The following is a 7028-nucleotide window of genomic DNA, read 5'->3' as shown; positions in this document are numbered from 1 at the left end:
CCCAATTCCTCCCTCTCTCTTCCTCCTCCTCCTCATGTTCCAGCATGGGGACCAACAATGACCTGGGCAAAGGAATGATAAACCAACAGCCCAATTTAATTTGGCTGGATTATGGAAAGCAAGAAGAGGAGTGGTGGAAAAGAGGCCGTAGAGAAATAGGCTGCATGACATAACTCCGTTTATTTCGGAGATTCCGTGATTCTGAGAAGATTTCATTCTCCGGAATATGTACTGCCCTCCTCGGCTTCCGTAGAATCCCCTAGAGCACGAGGAAATGAGATCCCTCCGTACACGCTGGGTGTGAGGGCAGTACAAGACGTATCTCCTCCCACTTCTCCCTCCCGCCCTCCTACTCTGGCGTGGCGACGTCGACGTCATCCTGGTCTCGTGTTCGGAGGGGGCGGCAGCGGCGGCTGTGGCTGCTAGAAGGGGTCGTGGCTGCAGCGGGCCAGGCTGGCTCGGGTGAGTTCGTTACGCGGTCACTGAGTGTCCAGGCCTCGGACGTCCTGCCCTTTCCCGTTCTCAAATTGGCCTCAGCTGGGGCTGGTGCGGCGTGCCAGGCGGAAGAGACAGGGCACGGCGAACCCTGGGGCCTGACCCCGATCCGGAGAGAAAGGGCATCCGCCTGCCCTGAGGTCGCGGTCTAACGTTGCCGTCGCGGCCTCCGGAATACGCAGATCTCGGCTGCCCACGGAATGGGGGACGAGGCCTCTGGTCCCTGCCTGCCTAGGAAGTGGCTACTGAACCCGTCTCCGCGGGGACCGCCCTGCAGAGGGTCTGAGGCGGGCCGGCTCGGAGCTGTTCTGAGTTGGTTTGGGGGCCTCTCATGCTTTCCTTCATAACATATAGAGCAAGGTTTCCTTAGCTTGGGCTCCACAGAGGCACCATAGATAGATTTCAAGGACTTTTTGAACTCGTGTTGGAAACAAATAATTTTTCACGAGTCTCTAATTGAAAATGCGACTTTGACTTCTGATAGGAACGTAAGGGACAGACCTACGGTAGTATTAAGACTGCCTCAGAATGCCAAAAGGATCCATGATCAAAAAAAAAAAAAAGATTAAGAACCCTCGTCATTTATTGAGAGACTCATACCACAAGGGTCTTTTAGGTTTTTTTTTTTTTTAATGACCTTTTTAAAGAAACATGTAAGCAGTCTGTACGGTCTGCCTTTTTTTTACTCCGTGGTGCTGAAACTTCGAATATGTTACTTGGCTGGGAGAATCTGGGCAGGAAAGTTAGAAGTAAAAACTAATTGAAAAATTCTGATTAGAGAAATTAAAGGTAAAAAATAATTGAATGCATGTATTCAGTATTTGGGAATTTATTTAGGACCCTGAAGGAATTTCCTAAGTGTTTAGCCTAAAGGACAAACTAAAAAAGGCAATGTTGGAGTCATCAGCCTTTTCTGATTAAATAACTCTTGGGTGACTAGCTAAATTTTTCGTGTTTGTTCATATTGCTTAAACTGGAAGGTCATAGAGGAGAAATAATTCTACAGTCTTTAAGTTTCAACAGCATTCTTGTTCTAGATTCTTCTATCACCTTGCAGATAAAATGCAGAAGTGCATTCTCAGCCTCTTATTGTTGGTGTTCTTCATTGGTAGTCAGATTCCTTTTCTCCTTACTCTTTCTCTGTTGCAGACTTACTCCATGTGTTTCAGTTATTATCTTTACACAGATGGCTTCAAAAATCCCTGTCTCTAGGCCAGACCTCTCTCCTGAGCTTCAGATCTCTATCATTATTACTGACAGGACATTGTCACCTGATGCCCCATGAGTCAACATTTAAAATAAAATTACCAACTTCCCCACAAAACTTATCCCTTCTTGACTAAACCACTTCTTTTGTTGGCAGTTTGGGGAACCCTAATTTCATCTTTGAGTTCTCCCCTTCTCCCCATCCATTCATTCCCTGGTCAAGTTCTATGAATTCTACCATTCCCCTATCTTGCAATCTATAGCCTATTCTTACTGGCATCATTTTAGTATAATTCTTGCCTTTTACCATTTCATTCTAACTGACAACATTCTAAGAATGACAAGTCATTCTACCTTTGCCCATCCCCTCCAATAAAACAAAAACAAAAAGCCTCCTTCATACCATTGCAAGATTAATACATAGAATTGCCCATTAGGATTTCCCTTTAGTAGCTCATTTTTTTTTAATCAACTAATTCATAGGATCGTAGATTTGCCACTAGAAAGGATTTTAGAAGCTATCTAGACCAATTCCTTCAATTTAGCCTAGATCCAGAGAGATGAAAGTCACTTATAGAAGATTACACAGGTAGTAAATGGAAGCAGACCTGGCATATAGTTCATGGACACATGGGGAGAGGGACAGAAGAGAGAGTAGCAGCAGGAGATACTTTTGGATCCTGGGGTCAGTCCCTGGGAGCTGAGAAGTGGGGGACACATACATGTGGGCACCAGACATAGACAAGAGAGGAAGATAGGTGACACATGGAGGGCCAGGGACAGACAGGTTGCACCCTATAACACAAAGACAGAAGATAGGTAGGGGCTAGACACATTGGTAGATGGACAGAGTGGGGCAAAGATCTCCTTTTGGTAGTGACGGGGATGCTGCTGTTCTTTCACTTGGAAGTTTTTGTTTGGGGAGTCTGGAGGATGGAAGGCTGAAAAGTGCCAAGCTGAGCAGCAGAAATTAGAGAGAAAGAGCATGGCAAAATTAGCATAGGTTTTTGTTTTTGTTTTTTTGTTTGTTTTTTCGGAATGTGGATTTCTTTCAAAAGGCTTTATGTAGAGTTGAATTTACTTAATGTGAATTTATGTAGAGAACTTTCTGTGTGCTATACTCTAACCAAACCAGACTACTATGTTCTTTCTCTGCTCTTCTGTCTTTGCACCTTTTCTTGTGCCTTTCCTGAACCCACTCTTCTGCACCATATCATCATCTTTAACATTCCATGGGTCAATAATTCCTTTTTCCTTGGTCTTTTCAAAGCATTTGTTTTGTAATCTATAAGTATTTTTTTTTGTCCTTTCATATAATCTTGATCTTTCTATCACCCACAAATATGCCACCTCCATGTTCAAGAATTCCAAACTCCTAATAATCTGTTGACTTTTCACCTTCCTCTGCTTCCTCCTCCTCACCCTTACCTGATCCTACTCTTCCTTCATATTGTGACCTAAACTACTCTGTTTTTTCCCAGGCCATCACCCTTAACCACTCTCTTTCCTCCCTTTTGAACCCCTTATTGAATCAATTTAACTCGACACTTTTTTTTTACCTTTACCTTCTTTCTTAGAATTGATACTGTATGTTGGTTCCAAAGCAGAAGAGCAGTAAGGGCTAGGCATTGTGGATTAAATGACTTGGTCACACAGCTAGGAAGTGCCTGAGGCCAAATTTGAATGCAGGACATATCTACTCTAGGCCTGGGTCTCAGACCACTGAGCTGCCTACCTATCCCTAACACTATACTCTTATCTTGAGTCTGGTCCTATTAATACTGCAATTGTGCCTTGCCAAGCCTTGACCTTTGATTACTACTGTTTTTCACTGCCTTTTGTCTTACTCATACACTGCTGAGTAAGGTTGGAAAAAATCACACCATTTTGACTGAGTTCATTACAAATTTATGTTATGGGCCCTCATTGCTTCTAAGTAATCTTTCTATTACTGTCTTATCAACTCACTCTCTATTTTGGCTCTTCTAAACTTTTTTATTCTTCCTCAAACTTTGAATGGCTCCTTATCTTAGAACCTGGACTTTCATTTTATAGAAAAGATTGAGACCATTCTCCATGAGCTTCTTCATCTCTCGTACTAATCTCATGTCAATAATAAGCCTTTTACCACAGTCTTTTCCTTCGTCCTCTATCATATGAAGAGTTGGTCTTATTCTTCCTGAGGCTAACCCTTCAGCTTGTACAAAAGAACTCATTTCATCCCAATTCCTCTAACAGATTGCTGTCTCTATCACTTATTAATCTTTCCCTGTCCCTTGGCTGCTAACCAATTGCCTACAAACATGCCCATTTTCCCCTATCCTGAAAAACCCTTCATTTGATCCTTCCATCCCCCATAACTGTTATCTCATATTGCCTGCCATTTTTAGCTAAACTCCTTGAAAAAGTTTTCTACATTAGGTGCCTCCACTTTGTCTCCTCTTACTCTCCTTTTTCTAACCTTTTCTGTTTTCTAACCTCATCATATCACACTGCAGCTATTCTCTCCAAAGTTATTAGTGATCTCTTTATTTCCAAATCCAATGTCCCTTTCTTGTTCTTTCCCTTTTTACCTTTTTAAAAACTTGATTTTTGCCTTAGTATTGGTTCTAAGGCAGAAAAGTGGTATGGGCTAGGCAGTTGGGGTTAAGTGACTTGCTTGGGGTCACACAGCTAGGAAGTGTCTGAGGTCAGATTTAATTTCAGAAGATAAGGTATTCCTGACTCTAGGACCAGCACTCTATCCATTGAGTCACCTAAGCTGCCCCTCCTTTCTCATATTTCTTGATCTCTCTATAGATTTTAATGCTGTTGATTATTTTTCTTCATGATATTCTTGGGACACCACTCTCCTGCTTCTCCTCCTGCCTGCTGACCACTCCTTCTCTGTCTCCTTTGCTGGATGTCCTTCTAGATTATACTCTCTTGCTGAATTTATCTACAGATTATATCTCTTGGGTTTTCTTCTTCTACTTCTTTATTGAATGATCCCTTCAGCTCCCATAGGTTTAATTATTATCTCTATTCTGCTGATTCTCAATTCTACCTATCTTACCAGACCTCCAGCTTTCATTTCCAGCTGCTTTTCAGACATCTTGATCTGGATATCCACTAGACATCTTAAACTCAACATGTCCAAAAAAGGAATTTATTAACTTTCTACATACCTCCTTTCTCCTCTTACCTTCCCCATTACTATACTGTAGAAGGCAACAGAAACTTCCTTATATCTTAGGTTCATAATCTAGTAATTATCTTTGATTCCTTACTATCTTGTCGAGCCCCCAACCCTGATTCCCCCTCTCCCCCCAATATCTAACCTGTTTCCTAAGCCTTTCAGTTTCAGTTTTTTAGTATAGTATTCCCCTCTTTTCTCCCTTAGCACTACTATCACTGTGGTACAAACCCTCATCACTACATGCCTGGACTATTGCAGTAACCTTCCAGTGAGTTCGCCTATGCCATCTTTCCCCTTTTTCAATCCATCCTCCTTTCCACCACCAAAATGATTCTCCTAAAGTATAGGTCTGGCCACTTCATCCCTCCTACTCAGTAAATTACGGTGGTTCTCAGACACCTCCAGGATCAAATACAAAATACTCTGGTGTTCAAAGGCCTTCATAACTTAGCCCCTCCATTTCTAGTCTTCTTTTATCTCCCTAGTCTTCAATCACACTGATCTCCAGGCTGTTCCATAAACACTATCTCTTCAAGGCACTTTCTCTGGTTGCCCCCTGTGCTGGAATGCTCTCCCTCCTCATCTCTGCCTACTGGCTTCCTTTAAGTCCCAAAAGTCTTTCCCAGTTCTTCTAAATTTTAGTGCCTTTTAAAAATTACTTCCTATTCATCCTAAATATAGCTTATTTGTATATATTTGTTTGTATATATATTTGTTCTCCCATTAGACTGTGAGCTACTTGAGGGCAGAAACAGTCCTTTGCATCTTTTTGTTTCCCTAGAGCTTAAAACAGTGCCTGACACATTAGACATTTAATAAATGTTTACTAACTGAATGTAACATTTAAAGGTTTAGAATACATTTTTAGCACAGTAGCCCCATGAATTAGGTGGGGCAAATGTAATCATTCCAGTTTTATAGATGAGGAAATTGAGACTGAATTAGTTGTATAAGTTATCATACTCCTCTCAGAAAACCGAGACTTTTCTAAGGTTAGACAGCTAGTTAGTTGAGGCAAGATTTAAACTCTGGTCATATTTTGCCACTTTGTTGCTCCGAACAATCCATCTGCTGCATATTTGTCTTTTCACTCAGAAATTTAGAGTGAACAATCTTAGCAATAATTGAACCTAAAGGAATGTTTCAATTAATGCTCAGAGTAAATCCTTGCTAATAGATCCCTTCATTTGCATACAGATATAACCCTATTTCTTATTCTTAAATATTCTTTATACCTATAAAAATATTGGTTGCTGTATAGCACTTAGAAATATGCCAAGTTGGTATTTAGCTAGCGAGGCCTGTTGGTGATATCCATTGGTAAGTCATTGCCTCAGAATCTTAGAGTGATCAAAGAAGAATATTGGCAGTAGAAAACCAGAGAAGTAGGAAGTGGTTATAGGAGTAGGGGGCATTAATCAGATGATAAAAAGAAAAGATTGAAGAAAATTCTTGAAATGTTAACAAGAGAAGCAGTTATTTTTAGTTTCACCTATCCAGGATGCCGCTTAAAAACTTAAATTGGAAATCTATGCTTCTGAACAGCAAGAAATAGAGGTTGGTAACTTAACTCCTTGAGCTAAAAGTTCTTTTACTGTCTTAATGGAAGGATGCCAGTGATCCTTGCTCAGAAACCTTGGTTTCCTAATCTTCAAATCAAAAGTAGCCCATTAGAAGGGAAGTGGATGCAGACACTGACAGCACTAAGAAAGAACATTCTTGACAGTGAAAGAGAAGATAAAAAGTTATTTTAAAAAACCACACACACAATGAGTGAAATTGTTAGAGATAAAGCAACTCTATACAGCTAAAAAGTATATGAGGGCACTTCATTGTTACAATGCAATATTTTAAGTATATAATAAGAACCAGCACTTGAATCAGAAAACCTAGTCCTAGTTCTTTATACCATTAACAAAATATAAATATTACTTGAAAAAGTCACTTAAGATCATAGTATTGCAGATTCAGTACTGGAATGAGTCAGCTGTACTTCAGAAAAGTTATGAATTGCCCAGGGCCAGTGTCTGAGGCAGAATTTGAACTTAGGTCTTCCTAACTTCTATTCCAAAACTAAATAATTCTGTCTGCCTGAACTTTAATTTTCTCATCTACATACAGTGGGGATAATTCTTGTCCTCACAGTTTC

At 40.7% G+C, this 7028-nt stretch overlaps 1 protein-coding gene across 3 annotated transcripts in view; it reads left to right on the top strand.

Annotated features, from left to right (window-relative positions):
* The first annotated feature begins 294 nt into the window (after nt 1-294).
* USP45 (ubiquitin specific peptidase 45) overlaps nt 295-7028 on the top strand; it is an 87881-nt gene continuing 81147 nt past the window's right edge. Inside the window, exon 1 of one of the 3 annotated variants that reach the window (XM_001367781.4) lies at nt 295-462. The gene's annotated coding sequence lies outside the window, so the exon portion shown is untranslated. Of the gene's footprint in view, nt 1285-7028 lie in introns of all 3 variants that reach the window. The other 2 variants (XM_056818619.1, XM_056818618.1) reach the window with 2 other exon arrangements.

The sequence above is a fragment of the Monodelphis domestica genome, chromosome 2 (genome assembly GCF_027887165.1).
Source record: "Monodelphis domestica isolate mMonDom1 chromosome 2, mMonDom1.pri, whole genome shotgun sequence".
NCBI lineage: Eukaryota > Metazoa > Chordata > Mammalia > Didelphimorphia > Didelphidae > Monodelphis > Monodelphis domestica.
The sequence above is the reverse complement of the archived record's forward strand: the minus strand, read 5'-3'. Positions and strand labels throughout refer to the sequence as shown.